The sequence below is a fragment of the Sciurus vulgaris genome (genome assembly GCF_902686455.1).
Source record: "Sciurus vulgaris genome assembly, chromosome: 7".
NCBI lineage: Eukaryota > Metazoa > Chordata > Mammalia > Rodentia > Sciuridae > Sciurus > Sciurus vulgaris.
This window is the reverse complement of record NC_136467.1, coordinates 27,777,480-27,794,030: the sequence shown is the minus strand read 5'-3', so window position 1 is coordinate 27,794,030 and position 16,551 is coordinate 27,777,480. Positions and strand designations below refer to the sequence as shown.

The window sequence follows — 16,551 nt, the reverse complement described above, 5'->3', positions numbered from 1 at the left end:
TAGAAGTGAAAACAAAAACAAAAACAAAACAAAACAAAGTGAAACCAGAAGCCAGAAAGGCATAATAATCAGCATCAAATTTCAAGGGAGCCACAGGGCCTGAGCTGATATAAGATAGGTTGTCGATTCCTAGTACTGAGCTCAGTGGTAGGAGCCCTGGGAGCCAGAGTGTGTCGTGGTGACCATCGCCAACAGACATGGGGTCTGAGAATTTTTTAGTGTAATGAATTCCAGGCTTGTCTATTGTTAGCTTGAGAGTAGCTAGCCAAATATCTATCTTCCTCCTCAAATGAGCCAAAATAAGATACAGAAAAAAATGGCTAAGGCAACTTGACTAGTTCATATTTACCTAGTAATGTGGTAATTTATCATAACATCATTAACAGTTTGCCAAACTAAGAGAAAATGAAAATGATATTCTAGTCCTGTAGTTTCTCTCTCTTTCTCTCTGTCTCTCTTGAAAGTAAATACTTGTACGTACACACTTTCCTGTTTTAAAAGCCTAAGGGAAAGTTAATAAATGATTAACTTTCAAGCAAACGTTTTCTTGGTGTCATTTCTACATAATTTTTTGAATTTTCCAAATGAGGTGGAGCTGAAATCCCCAGGGCAATTTCTGTCCATGGATCAGCTGGATAAGCCTGGACTTCCCAAGTGATGTCAGAGAGCTGGGTAACAGAGCTTCAGAGAGCAAGCCAACATCTTGAGAGATGGCTTGCAAAAACAAGTGTGAGGTTTTGGTCAAGCAACATTAGTATTCTTCTGTTAAATACCTGTAATTATATATTGAAAATGGACTTTGAAAATGCCTGGCTATATGAATTGTCATTCAGGGAATATTGTAAAAACTGTCTAGCAAGGAGTTGGAAGTGTTGAAAACAACTTATAAGACGATCTGGATTGTAAAATCCTAGTTTGGTTGAAAAAAAAGAAGCAAAAGAGAAAAGAAGAATAGTTACTTGTGGATGGTTGTGTGTGTACAAGAAAAAATGCAAGCATCAAAAATATCTGGAAGAAAATCCGTCAAACTATTAGAGGTTTTTACCTTTCCAACTATGCGATTGTAAAAAAGGAGATTTTCATTTTTTGCTTTATGTTCTTTCATGTTTGCTTTTGTTATAATTGGCATTTTAATTTAAAAACTCAATTTACAAAAGGCTTCCACTTCCAAGTGTAAAAACATCACATATTTCAGTTGACTGAACTTCTTCAGGTGTGAATATCACTAACATTAGCTGAAATGTTAATATGAATTATTTTTAATTTTAATGAAAATGGCCTTATAAAGCTTTCTGATATATTAAGATGTAAAGGTATTACACCGTACCTTATAATGCACGATATTAATATTATATCACATATAACATAAGATATATAGTACATGAAATAAGTATTACAGGCTCTAAATTTGTCCTAAGTATAATGTAATGAATCCATTTGTTTAATAAATGTTTAAGTACCTGCTACACATAAGGCTCTGAACTAGATATTAGAAGCAAACATGTAAAGTCTTGCTCCTTACTCCTGAAGTGTTTTTGTTCTTCTGGAGTGGACCAGCACACAGAAGAAGAGTTGATGCATCGTGAGAATTGGTATAATAGATAAGTCTCAAAGGCAGTGGGGATTCCCACCCAGTGATTAAGGACAAGGAAGCTTCCCAAGAGCTGACTCCAACTTGAACTTGAAGAGCAGAAAGTTTCCCAGGCTGAGCACATGGGTAAGAACATCCCTGGCAAAACAAGCAGCAGAAATAAAGAACAGACACATCAAAGTTTCTAGCACAGAGTGGGAGAGGATGGTGTTAGAGTAGCTTACAACAACCTCAGTTCCTCTGGAAAATGCTCCCAGGTAACAGAGCCAGTCCTCTGGTAACTGTGCCTAAATTATATGATGTCCTCCCTTCTGGGTATATTAAATTAGAACAGATAAGTCGCTCTATAATGACATCTCAAACATACACATGTGGGTAAAGCTATGGTTTTTATATAATTGAGTATCAGCGAAATATGAAAGAAACCAATATCAGTGTATCCAGTTGATGGTTCACCAATGCTTGGATGAATAAATATTGATATATGCATTAATGAATCATGGCATATTTATTTTATAAAATGTAATTTTTTCTATTTTAGTCAAATTGGTAGTTATGTTGTTACAATTCAGATTTTCATAAGTTTGTAGTCTATCAACAGAGATGCCTAATTAGACAATGTTTGCAGAGTCATTATGGTTTTTGTTAGTTTCAGTTCAGGTCACCTCTATTCTCCTGAGGTAGCAATGGGAATTGTTGACAGAATTCTTAAAATAATGATTAGACTCAGAATGAACGATGCAATTTTTACATATGGCATTTATTCATTGTTAAGGAGCTACATATCATAAATTACTATGATCACAGAAAGTATTATAACCTATTTAAATTTCATATGTCACCATCATGAAACTTCTATGGTCTCTTTCAGTAATATCTATACAGTACTTCTTGTTTTTCTTCTTTTGGAAATTTCAGTGTCATAATATAAAAAATGAAAGTAGCAATAACATAGCATTCAATTTATTGAAATCTCACTTCACTTAAGACTATATCTGGACCAATCATGTGTTCAGAAATCAATTGCTTATAGAAATGGTTTCAGAGATTATGGGTACATGAATCATCTCAATAGATAGGCAAATATTCTCATTTCCTTTATCTTTATTGGAATGCTACTTTTGTTATTTCACTTGTCATTTTCTTCAATTTAGAAAAACATTTCATTTCTCTCTAATTTTTGAAAATATACTTTAAATTTTTCTAAAAGATAACCAAAAATAATATGTTTCAATTTCTCATAAGCTTTTGTTAACATATTAATAACAAATTTGGAAATGCAAGATTAATTCATTTTCTGTCAAACAATATTTTTTCTCTGTATTTTAAATCTGCCATTTTCCTTTTCTGTTCTAGGGTATTTCATATATCTTTCTTAAATGAAATCTAATTGCTGTTACAGCAGTTATTTAGCTGACATTCTTGTTGTGTGTCTGAGAAGAGTGATATTTTCTGGGCAGGCCTAGGAAACATCTAGTATAATAATTAAATTCTTCCACAGAATGTCATCACTACTGAACCATTAGCACAGTGGAGGCCTTGTCTCAAGTGGCCAATTCACCAAGTGTAATTAATAAGTATCACAATTCTAATCAAGATTAGTTAAATCAAGCCAAATCTTAATTTTTGATACTTTAGTGACATCTAATTGATTTATTAATATAAAACATTTTGCAATTTTGCCATTTCATGGCCAACTGGTTGTCAATGAGAAGAATGAATATGATGCTTAACTGGTATTGTAGGTCTACACGCATACAAGTCTAAAAGTTTAATTGCTTAACCTTGCAAAATGCTTCTCCCTGCAAAATGCTTCTCCCTTCCCTGTGCAAGTACTGTGAATACCACGCTGGAATGATAGATGGTAACATGAAGGGCAATAAGAGCTCGATGCTCAGCACTCCTGTGAGGCATTATTTCACTGTGGAGGGATCTATTTCATTTATGGTATCTGAGAAGAAGACGTTGGTAAATTAATTAATGGGTCCTTTTTCTTCCCTATGTGCAAGAACTCAAACCTTCTCTGTACTCTAAAGCAATGTTTGCTTCAAACCTTAACTGCAGCCCAATCCCCAAAGCCTCACAGGAGCCAAATGTGGTTGCCTTTTCTGTGGTTCTTGACGTGGAGAAATGTTTCCCTGAGGACGTGCCAAGAACTGCATGGAGGAACCCAGCCATAAAGAAACAGTATGTTCTTTAATAAGATTATTTTTGTCATGGGTTTGTCATCTGCAGGGACTTCTGATATATGGGGCTCAGGGAAGAGGTTGGCACTGTCTAAGGGAAAAAATTGGTTGGGTCGTTCGGAATTTTTTTCTAAAGATTTTGAATTCAGAACTAAGGCTGACTGGGAGTTGAGCCATGCTAATGGCAGAGGAGCGGAACTTCCCTTTGTGGAAGCTCCTAGATCTTCCAGAGGCTTGCAGGAGGTCAGCTCTCCATGGGTTCCATGAGATATCATTTTAATAAATGACTTTTTGTGGAGACTAGTGTTTTTGGTTTCTGATACATGTGACCTACGGACTCTGTTGTGGGGAAGAGGAAGCTATGAAACTGGAGTGTGGTCTGTGAAGGGTTATGGAAAACAATATTCCTACAAGGCATCTCCCCAAGCAAAATGGAGGGACAGTGTGGTTCAGGAGGAAGGAAGGGAAACGAGCCAAGCATTAACCTCTCTGTAAATCCTTTCCTAATAACAATGGGCGCTGAAAGAAAGAGGCTCATACTGAATGCTGGGCTCTGGATTTTGACCTTCCCCTATTGCAAATTAGTCCTAAATGGAGGCACAGCGAATATGGAAACTGTGGGAAACAACAGATCCCAAGGAAAGAAAAGTGATGGGCAAGATTTGGGCACTCAATCTTCGGGATCTGGACTCCTATCTCCCCAGATAACAATGAGTTTCAACTTTTTACAACTACCTTTCTAAGTTAAAGTTTTAACCTGCACAACTAACCCCTGGCTGTCCAAACTGCACATCTGCAGTCTCCAATGAAACCATCAAACCCAGACTCCTATAACCCGGGGGCCATCTCCATACCCAGAAAATGAGCCCTCCAGTGCCTGACCGATTGTGATTCGCTGCATAATAGAGGAAAGCTTGCTGATCCAAGGTTTGCTTTCGGTCTCCTGCCTCCATCATTTATGGGCCATGAGCGCAGGCTGGACCAAGCAAGATCAAAAGTGGCCTCAATGTCTTCACACCAGGGAGAAGGAAACACAGTGTATGAAATACATTGTCTCTCAGATTGCCTTGAGCTCACTCTATAAATGTTTCTTTTCAGCACTTTTCTTTGTTTCACTCATGGTCATCTGATGTCATTGGACAAGCAGGGTTTTGTCTTATGATAGGTATTTTTGAGCACAGACTTAGTGACAAGGAATACAAAGTGGAATTGTCTCCCTTTATTTTCCTATTAGGTCCTCTCTGCTTCTGGCTGTCTGAAAGGACAGGAATTCTGGAGACCCATTGATCCCAAACTGGTTCAAGTCAAGTCTCCCTGTTTCAGAAGTGGCAACTGTGCCACAAATATCCCTTTTCATCACCATCATTTCATCTGTGGGGACAGTGATAAATTCTAATAGACAGCATAGCTCACTCTGCCTGGATGTTCACAGCTAAGGCCAGAGAATCCCTGAAGCCTTCTGCAGAGCCATACATTCATATAGATATTCCCGAATACTACAGCAAGCATTCCTCATTATCTCTTTACATAAATCCTTTTAAAGCTAAAAAAAACCATGAACATAGAAAAGCTTTCTACCTTTTCTGAACTTACTGATGGAATGAACAGCCTGAAAATAATTGCTCAGCATAACACAGCATGTAGTAACAGGGAGCTGTAACACATGAGGAAATTTCTTTCAAACATACTTAGTTAAAGCCAACTCCCAAAGCCAACCTAAAAAATACTCCAGGGCACTTTTCACAAGCACGAATGTTTGTGAAAATGCTTGTTCTAGTAACCCAGCCAATGTATGGAACTGGCATTTGATTTGACTGACTAAGTCCAGGAATTTTTTCAGGCTTTTAAGACCAAATTGCATCTTGTAGCATTTTGGAAAAGAAAAAAAAAAATACACATACATGCGCATGTACAAAATCAAACACACACACACACACACACACACACACACACACACGCAGATTTGTTAGGCAGATAAGAGACTGAAGAGACACATATAAAACCAAAATTTGGATGGAACTAAGTTCTTTGAAGAATTAGGCCCATAGATTACCAAACGCCTGAAAATTTTGTGAAAAAGCAAATTCTGACTAAACAAATAGCTTCTGCTGATTTAATTTTTATGTTCAAATAAAACTCTGTACATTTGCTATTTTAAAAATATCCTTGGTCATTTGATTATTCATAAGTGATCTTTATATTTTTGTCCTTATGTGTACAAGGAATGATATTGCCAAACATCTTTAGCATATAAACTAAAATTTATTTTTTAAGTCAATGCGACAATGACGGTCTTATGTAGACTGTAAGCACCAGGAAAACTGCAGCACCGCCAACACCTTGGATCTTGTCTGGTGTTGGATGGATGCTAGTCCACAGTGAATGAATGAATTAACAGAATTCTGTTCCTCTCAGTTCATTTATTCTTTAAATTTTAAGTTGTTATTCTTTTTGTGCAGCTATTATATACCATTAGAAATATGGTATAATTCCTTCAGTAAGTCTTATTAAACTGTAATAAAGGCTTGAATTGGTGTGGTCTACTACAAACAGATATGGTCAGCATATGATTTATCATGTTAATGGATATGGCTTTCAAAACGAAAATTCCTGTATTTCTTTTTTTTTTTTTTTTCCAAACAGAAAATCAACTCTCATGGTATAAACACAATTATGGCTTTTTATTCATTTTTGGTTCCTAAACTCTCAAAAAAACCCTGAAGACCAAGAATATAACTCCTTGGTAGAGTGCTTGCTTAGGGTCAGTTAGTCAGTTTTGCATTGCTACTTCCAAAATTGTTGCATTGCTACAAACAACTTAGAGGAAGAAAGATTTATTTTGGCTCATGGTCTTACAGGTCTCACTCCGAGTTGGCTGACTCCATTGCTCTGGGCTTGAGGTGAGGCAGAGCATCATGACAGAGAAAAGCTGCTGAGTTCACGAAGCTGGGAAGCAGAGAGAAAGAGAAGAGAGAGAGCAGTCAGAGACATAGTATAATCTTAAAGACATGCCCCCAGTAATCTATTTCCTCTAGCCACACCCTACCTGTCTACCTCCACCCATCTAATGATTAATCCACTGATGAAGTTACAGCCCTCATGATCCAAATCATTGCCTAAGAACCCCACCTCTGAATATTGCTACACTGGGGAGCAGGTTTTCAACACGTGAGCTTTGCGGGAGGACAGTCCAGATCCAGACCATAGCACCTAGCATGTGCAAGGTCCTGGGTTTTATCTTTAGTCAACACACACACACACACACACACACACACACACATGCATACAAATATTCTAACGAAGGGAGTCTAGAAAATAGGCATGGGAGTTGTTCTTGATACATAGACTACAGCTATGAATGAGTTTCAGGAAATCTTCAAATGAAGGTAGGAACATGGCTCAAATCAAAACCTATTAAATTTCATGTAAGATAAAGCCAAATAAAAATGTATAAAACAAGAATTTATTCTATCTATAAGGACGACATTGCTGTTGAAAAAGTTGAGATGTTCCAGCCATATCTGTCTGAATAGTCTCAAAGTTCCCATAGATTACCCACCTGAGGGCATTGCACAGTGCATGTGGCTCAACTTGTGGGTCTTGAAGTCCTGAGGGGCTGAGGAATGTGAATTATTCTAAAAGGTCTCTAAATTATCTGTATAGTAAATACTGTCGATGACTAAATAAATAACTTCCACATGTGCAATTATGCTTCACTTAGCAGGGTTGTGTTCTGAGAAATGCATCCTTAGGAGATTTTGTAGTGCAAACATCACAGAGCATACATACACAAATCCATATGATATACACCTATGTGCACACATTCACCACTCATCTTCACTTTATGGAATGAACAGCAATTCTTAGATCATTTAAACCACCCAGAGCTAGCTGTGAATTCAACATCATAGTCAGGTTCAATTTTTCTTTGAAGATCTCCAACAAATTTTTGCTTTGACCATGCTCATCATGATGCTAACAGGAACACGTTTCTGTGGCCAGTCTTCAATCCAGAATATTAGAAATGTCTTTGTATTTGATATAGTCTCTTCTAGCACTTGTATTAGTGTGGTGACCTTCAATGAAACAGGTCCTTTAACAGTTTCTGTCACTGTTCTCATTTTTCAAAGATCGTGGCTCTGGTAGCCTAGGACATGACTGACTGGCAAGGAAAAATCACTGATCTTACACCTTGGTAATCCTTGTTAATCACATTTAATTTCATTTCCAAAACCACTTGGCGTGTACATATGAATGGTATAAATCTACATCGTGTACAACCATAGAAATGAAATGATATACCCCATTTGTGTACAATGAATTGAAACGCAGTTTGTAAAAAATAAAAAAAAATAATAATTAAAAAAAATCACTTGACGTGGATTTTTACTGGCAACATTAGCAGTGGATTTTATATGCTGGCCATGATGAACCAAGCAAGAGACTAAATCAAGCTCATGACAACATGATGTAATCAAGAGATGTGGTGAACACCAGACATATGAGGCTGACCACTATCATGTCTATGCTTCACTGTTGACAGAAATGTCATTATGGCTTGTAATCCCAGCAACTCTGGAGTGTGAGGCAGGAGGATAGGAAGTTCAAGGTAGGCCTAGGCAATTTAGCAAGACACTGTTGCAAAATAAAATATAAAGGGTTGGGATGTACCTCAGAGGTAGAGTGTCCCTGGATTCAATTCCCAGCACCACACACACACACACACACACACACACACACACGCACGCACGCACGCGCGCTCACATGCACGTGCTCTCTCTCTCACACACACCATGAGTAAGGAATTCATCATGTGGTGCTTGGACTATGACCAATGGGTTTTAAATGTATGCAAATGCTTTGGCCAAAACTACAGTATAATTTGTCTAAAAGCTTTACAGATATTGGGACACTTTTGAATAATATGGACTTTCTGTATCAATAAATACTCATAGTTCCACAAGCAGAGGGAGAGGAAATACAGAGCCACTGAAGTGAAACTGAAAGACAGTTGGGGAAGCACATCACCCTCTGGCTCTGTCAGCCCATAAAACAAACACAAATGTTTCCTGTCCCTAGAATAATAATAATTGGGCAGCTACTGCATGATTGCTTTGAAAAGCTCATAATTTTGAACCATTGAGAGAATTTGAACAGGATCTAGGCTGAATCTTGTCTCCACATATCCCTTTTAGTTATAGTTTTAAAAATAAAAATCAGTATCATTGAAGTAGATCATTGTAAAGTACTTAAGAGAATAAACTATGTTTAATAATGATTACATTCATTTGATACAACATGAACTTAATAAACTATTATAGGTCATTCTGTTGAAGCAATATATTCTACTAGGAAGTCTTTGGTTTTACTAGATTAAGTTGTTGATGCATTAACTAATATGTATACTGCAAGAATACTTTGTAAATTCCAAAGCATTAAAAATGTTGATATTACACATTATAAGCAATGAAATTAATTTCATTAAAATGCCTATCAATTGCACAAATCAATAACCTTCATATGCAGATAAGAATCCCAGTTAAAATATGTTGTAAGAAAAAACTCACATTTAGAATAGCATTAAGAAAGTTAAGATATTTAGGAATAAACTTAAGAAAAAAATGTTCACAATCTAAATGGAGAAAAATTGTAAACTTTTTGAAAGATACAAAAGTAGAGCTGAACTAATGGAAAGATACCTTGAGTTCTTGGTTAGGATGTTTTGAAGGTAGCTAAATGTCAGTTCTCAGGGAAGATACTTTATAAAGAAATTCCAACAAAACAATAAGCCTCTTTGCCCCCTGGAACTATATAAATTAATACCAAAGTTCACATGGAAAAGTTAAGATGCCAGGAAAACACTGAAAAGGAGTAGATACGCATGAGGGTGCAGGATGGGGTCTAGGAACAGAGATGCTGGCCCTAGTAGACATTAAAAGCACATTGTAAAGTCTCTGCCTTGAAAACTGTGAACAGATGGAATAGAAAGTCCAGAAATGAACCAAACAATGCATGGAAATCTAGAATATGATGAAACCGATACTATCTTAGATCGCTGGGGTACAAGTGGACTTTCTAATAAACGTCATAGAGCAACTGGATGGACATTTGGAAAACAGGTAAAATTATGTCCACTTGTCACACATACAAAATAAGGTCACTCTTCAGGATAAATTCCTAGAAGGAGAACCACTATGTTGAGTAAATGTCCATGTGATTTTCAAATGGATTGGAAATCAAAATATAACTATAGAAGTACAAGAAAAACACCAGATGGATTTCTCTAAAATCTGTGTGTAGGTAGATTTGTATCTACAATTTAAAACTCAGATACAAGAGGAGAAATGCTTGATGATTTTGACTACAAAATGTTTAATGGCCAAAACATAAGTAACATTAAAGACAAATGACAAATTAGGAGCAAATACTTGATAGACCTGAGGTACATCAAAGATAAAGGGCTAATACCCTTAACATGAAAAGAACATTTAAATTTGAGGAAACACTGAAAATATTGTCTTAAAATGAGCAAAAGACATCATAATCCATTCCCCAAAAGAGATGTAGATCAACATGACTCTTAAAAATAGGAAAAGATTCATAATTTCATTCATGAAATTAAAATTGAATCTACACAGTGATGCCACTTCTCACCCACCAGATTGGCAAATATTCAAAACCTTGATAACACACTCTGTTGCTGAGACTGTATGGACAGCTCCTCTCATCCACTGACAGTAGGAAAGCAAAATGGCACTTCTCAAGAAGGGGAATTTGCCAATATCTCACAAAACCACATAGACATTTACTCAATGGAGCAATCTTCCTTTGAAGAATTTATCCTAACGAGTGACCTTTGAAATCTGAAAATACACGGGTGCAAGATCCTCAACTAAAGTTTATTTGCAATAACAAAATACGGGGACTATCTGAATGGAGTACCTCATTCATACAATGGAGTACAATACAGTTAGAAAATAAGATTTACCCAACTTCCAACAGACATTGTTAAAAAAATAAAAATAAAAAACTAGGCAAAAGAGCATAGCATCGACAATGTTACTTCCCCTGCAAGCAAGAAGGAGAAATTAAGAAAACATATAAATCTGCTTATTTTTTGAAAAAAAAAAAAATAAACACAGGGAGAATAAACCAGAAAACAATGAAATTATTTTCCTACAAAAGATAAAGGTAAGCAGGTAGAAGTGATAGGGAAGGCAATATCCTTCTTTGAGAATACCTTTTGGAAATGGATATGACTGCATTAGAGTGGGGTTTGGGGATGAAGAACATATTCAAGAAACTTTAAACATAATACTTTGATAATACACTCCTACGGGGGGGGGCAGGAAAGAACTGTAAATAGTGCATATTAATTTCTTCTTAGTTAATTTGATGTACATGGTGATTTGAATATGGCAATTCTGAAATTATTTGTTGCTAAATGAAGAAAATGAGTCCATATCTTGATGTTGCTGGAAGTCAGGGTTTTCATGGTAAAAGAAGGGAGTGGAGGAAGGCAGTGCAGAAGCTTGTAGAGTAGGTTTGATATCAAAGATAAAACTTCAGAATTTCTGTTATAGGTAGGGACCACCCTTGTGTGTATATGTTTGTGAGCATCCATGTGTGTCTATGTATATTTTTCCTAGATCTGTTCTCTGGAGAGGCCTAGAGGCAAAGATGCCTCAGTAGCAATGAATATACCTACATCTCACATCTTGGTTTATAGGCACCATTCCCCAGGAGAAGGAAACAGAGGTCTTTGTAGAAAGGGCAGGAGTAGGTAAGGTGCCTGATGAGTCTAGAACTGCTTGCTGAACTGGAAAACAAGTTTTGTTGTTTTTTTTTGTTTTTGTTTTTGTTTTTGTTTTAAATTATGTGACCACATCAAAATCACAAGGAGCCAGCTCAGAGGGTCTCCAACTTGCCAAATCTGGAACAATTTAAGCATTAAAAATAATAATGACAGGAATGGATTATAATCCATGGAATAAAATTAGACTCTACACTAAAAATTGATAAATAAGAGAAAAAGAAGTGAAAGAAGAGGAAGAGAGAGAATCATTGCTTACAGAAGAAAAGAACACCTATTGATGAATATGAAGAGAGTGGGTAGAGATGGAAAAAATAACATTTACAACCATCATGGCAAAGATTGATTTGGGTAAGAATCCAGTTTAGGAAGAAAAGAGTCACGAGGAGCAAAATATTTCTATGCTCAAAAGCATCTCCACACGGATTGCTTACTACTTGTGAGGGAGGAAACAGAAACCTATGGTGGAGAAAATGGACAAATTTCATCAGGAGATAAAAATTAATACCACAAAAGAGTGGCAGATGGCCAAGGACACATATCATCATTATGTAGTTTTTAGCCAGGGATGCATGAGGAAATACCAGCAAAACCTAAAGCAAAAATATTCCACTAAATCATTGGCTTTTGTCATACGAGGCAAAGAAAAGACCAAGAAACTGACCCAGATTAAGAGACACTAAAGGGACACAACTACTAAGTGAAATGCTTGGCCCTGTACTGTGTCCCAACTGGAGGGAGAAGCAAGTTATAAAGGACATTATAATCGGGAAAATAAGAACAGTAGAATAAACTATTGCATCAATGTTAAATATCCCAAACTTGATAACTTTCCTGTGGTTATTTAAGAGAATGTCCTTAGTCTTAGGAAATACTTAGCAAGTATCAAGAGGCACAAGAAAGTATAAAGGGAGAACCCCCTCAAGTGGTTCAGAAAAAGAACACAGACATGTGCAAACAGAAAGATAGAATTGATTTAAGAGTGTAAAAATCTGGAAATCTGGGTAAATGATATATGGGGATGTTACATATCATTCTTGTACCTTTCCTGTAATTTTGAAATTATTATAAGAAAAACTTTTTTATGCTTATGATTAAAAGATTTTATTAATTCAGACTGTTCTTCATCCAATTACTTTGAATTAGGAAGAAAGGTGGTAATTTGTTGAGAAGTACCTGAGGGGCTGTGAAAACTCTTGTAATGATACCCACATGGTCCCTTTGTGTAAATCACATGCCAGAAACATCTGCTGTGTGAATCTACTGGGATTTCTAACTTCTATCAATTTGAGGGAGTATGTTGGGAAGAAAAGCAGAAGTTTCATGCTACTTAAGTCTAGAGAATGAAACAGAACTCATAGTCTTTGTATTTCAGAGCTAATCAAGTGGAAATGTCAATGGGGAAATCCAGGTCAACTTTAATTCCCATCATAACTAAGTGGCCTGAAGGCTCAGAATACAGTGACCCAGAGCTGACCTGAGGGAGAAATCACAGTCAAATCGTGATCGTGCATTTCCAGGATTCTTGGTAAGGTTGACCCGGCAATTCACAATTCTCAGCATTTACAATAAACACAAACTTGAGGTGACTATGTATGTTTTATTCTCAAATAGGCAGCACAATATCTAGTTACTTCTCAGGATGAGACATCGTTCTTACATATTCTTTTAAAGGATAAGTCCAGCTAGAGAAACAATTTACCAAGTTTAACAGCAATGTGAATGACATCATCTAATGTGCCAGAAATTAAAAATCTAATATGCTCATCACTCAGTTAGAACTTCTTAGCTTTGGAAAATAGCATATTTTTCAAAAGTTACAATTTTCATTGACTAGGAAATAGAAACAATAAGGATTTCTTTCAAATTTGTTTGATCCTTTTGGTTGAAAACGCAGGCCCACTTTCATTTGAAAGAGAAAGCATAAAAGTTGTCTGGACCAATTTCTCACCCACTGTAGATATCCTGTTCTTCGCATCCTGCCCTCTCTGCTGTTTTACAGGACACTATTTCCTCTAAAAAGGAGTTGCTATGTTGCAAGTGGATTCATTGTCGACAAATACAAATTTCCACTCTGATATTTTTGATTGTATGACTTCGACCCAGTTATCTTTTGAGGCCTCAGTTTCTTCATAAAATAGAGCTTCCCAAGAAGGGTAAGCAGAACAGTGAAGGATCCAGAAATCCTCTGACTTAGGGAGTGGTTGGGAAAAGTGGAGAGATGCAGTCTAGACTGGGGACCCGGCTTGGTACGCCATGGCTGCTTTTCCACTATGATGTGGAGAGAGTGAGACTTGGTCTCTGGGGCTCAATAGGCAGATTAAGCCCAGCAGGTGAAAGTGCCAGGGAAGCAGATAAGAGTAAACTTTAAAAAATGAGGGTATTTCCTAACAACAGTGCTGTGCTACGTGGAGTAGATTGTTCAGGGGTCCCTAGTGACCAAAGGAGACCCTGGATGATTCTTTTTTTTTTTTTTTAATTAATTTATTTTTTTATTGTAAACAAATGTGGTACAACTTGTTTCTCTGTTTGTACATGAAGTAGAAGCATACCATTTGTGTAATCATACATTTACATAGGGTAATAGTGTTTGATTCATTCTGTTATTTTTTCCTTCCCCCCACCCCTCCCACCCTTCTTTTCCCTCTATACAGTCCCTCCTTCCTCCATTCTTGCCCCCCTCCCACCCTCCGTTATGTGTCATCATCCACTTATCAGCAAGATCATTAGTCCTTTGGGTTTTTTGAGATTGGCTTATCTCACTTAGCATGATATTCTCCAATTTCACCTGGATGACTCTTGATAGACACAGTTCAGCACCATGAAAGAGACTGGTCTTCTAGAATACAAAAACAACAACAACAAAACAACTTAATGTGATTCTTTGTTTAACTTCATCTAAGATTAGCCAGTTTAAGAAATGAAATTAAGCCCTTAGTTCAGATTAAGCTAGATATCAATTAAGCCCCCAGATCTTTTTCGCAATAATGCCTGCGAGGTCACTTCCCCAAACCTAGCTTTGTACAATCAGTTCTTTATTTTTTGGGGTGATGTAAATGTGGAAAGACTTAGCACAGATAATCGTTAACACATGAAATTCAGCAACTGAACAGGCAAATTATATAGCATGCATCAGTGAGTCAGCAACTGGCTACATTTGTTAAGCTGGTCCGGCATCCTAACTTCTTGAAGTAGCGCGTCTTTTAAAACTGTTTCTATATTGGTATATAATCTGGAATTCCCCCTAGTGTTATCATTTATTAATTTGCTGTGCAGATGGTTTAATCCAGGATCTCAAATATGCTAGGCAAGTGCTCCAACACTGAGCTACATTCCCAGTCCTTTAAACATTTTCTTTTGAATCAGAGTCTCACTAAATTGTCCAGACTGGCCTCAAACTTGGGATCCTCCTTTCTCAGCCCCTTTAGTCATTGGGATTATAGGCATATACCATGTTCCTGGCTCTTTCAGTTTTATTTTAAGTATCTCACTTTTTATTTTCTGGATGGTTAGTCTCAACTTTATCAAAGCCAAGGTAACTTCAGTTGCTCAACTATTTGGTGAACTTGAGCCATTGAGCAGGGATCAACCTCATCAGATTAACAAGTATCTATTAAGGGTCTGTTTACTTTATGCTTTGCCTACTGCAGTGGGAAAAATGAAGGAGTAAAAAATAAATCGTGGTTTCAAATAATGTGCAGTGTGCTTGGAGGGAGCATATGAATAGAACTCACAACGCAAGCGTGATCAGTAAGGAGAGTTGAGTGAGCGGAGATCATGAGTGCTTACAGGAACTGAGAAGATACCATCACTTGCGCTGATACGAGCAGGAAAGTTTTCATAAAAGGAGTAAGAGCTTAAAGGATGTTCAGATAATGACCAGGTCTAATTGTGGTTTTTCTTTTCTTTTCTCTTTCTATCTTCAAAGCGGAAGATTTATTACAAAAATAGAAGTGTGTTTGAAGAACTCCCAGAGGAGAAAGGTAGCCAGGCCTCAGAAAGCAACCACAAGCCTTAGAAAGCTGAGGCTTCCCTTTCAGCACCTCCTTCTATTTTGCCTGAGCCATCTGCATGATTCTCTATCCCTCTTCCCAGGTTTTCTTCTGCTGCTTTGGTCTAAGGGCAGGTAATCCTACAGCTCTAGAATGTATATTTCATCAATGCAGTCAACCACAGAGAGAGGATCCCAATTTAAAATTCATTTGTGGGAGAGGGAGTGTAAAACTGTTAGTTCTAGATAAATTATTTGAAAGATGTAATTTAGAAACAGTTGTCAAAAGAAAGAGAATGTGAGGGTCTCAGTTCATTAAATCTCACGGTCTCAAAGATCACTTCCTAGCTCTTTCTCTTAGACTTTTCATAAAGGTTTTAAGAAAGTTCTGTGACAGTGAGACCTACAGGTAAGGTATTCATTGAATGACGACCATTGTATCTGCTTCATCTATTAGCAGATAATCAAGAATCAACTTTACTATTTCTCCATAAAAGGAGAGAGTGCTGTGGAGCAGTCTGTTCAGATGGTAACACATTATTCCACTCTTCTCTCTCGTGATCAGTCAGACTGACAAGTCAAGCTAGGACTTCTAGTCTGTTTCTTTGGTTATACAGAGAATATTTGCCTTAGATTGTGGGGAAAGGCAAAGTGGGATGGGGGTGGGAGGAGTCTAAGAAATGAATCGAAGGATTTTTATTAGGATGTTAAGGAAGTTTGGAGTTGGTTTATATAGATCAGAATCCAATCAAGGTCTAAGCATTGAATTTGGTGGTTAAGGTTTTCAAGTCTCCCTGATTACAGAGCAGCCCATTGCTCCCCTTCCCTCTTCTCCCATCCTCAGTATACCATGGATTTATTGAGGAAACCAAGTCACTAAAGGTCTTAAAGATGGTAATGACTTGATAAGACGTGTATTTTAGAATGAATACTGTGACCAGAGTGAAGAGTACATTGGAAGGAATGGAAG

The 16,551-nt window shown here is 37.0% G+C and overlaps 1 long non-coding RNA gene across 2 annotated transcripts in view; it reads right to left on the bottom strand.

Annotated features, from left to right (window-relative positions):
* The window catches only part of LOC306665305, a 100,942-nt gene that overhangs the window by 59,894 nt on the left and 24,497 nt on the right, over positions 1-16,551 (bottom strand). Inside the window, exon 4 of one of the 2 annotated variants that reach the window (XR_013764967.1) lies at positions 6,397-6,723. The exons of the other annotated variant lie outside the window; for it this stretch is intronic. This is a non-coding gene — a long non-coding RNA (uncharacterized lncRNA). Of the gene's footprint in view, positions 1-6,396; positions 6,724-16,551 lie in introns of those variants that run through there. 2 annotated transcript variants of the gene reach the window in all.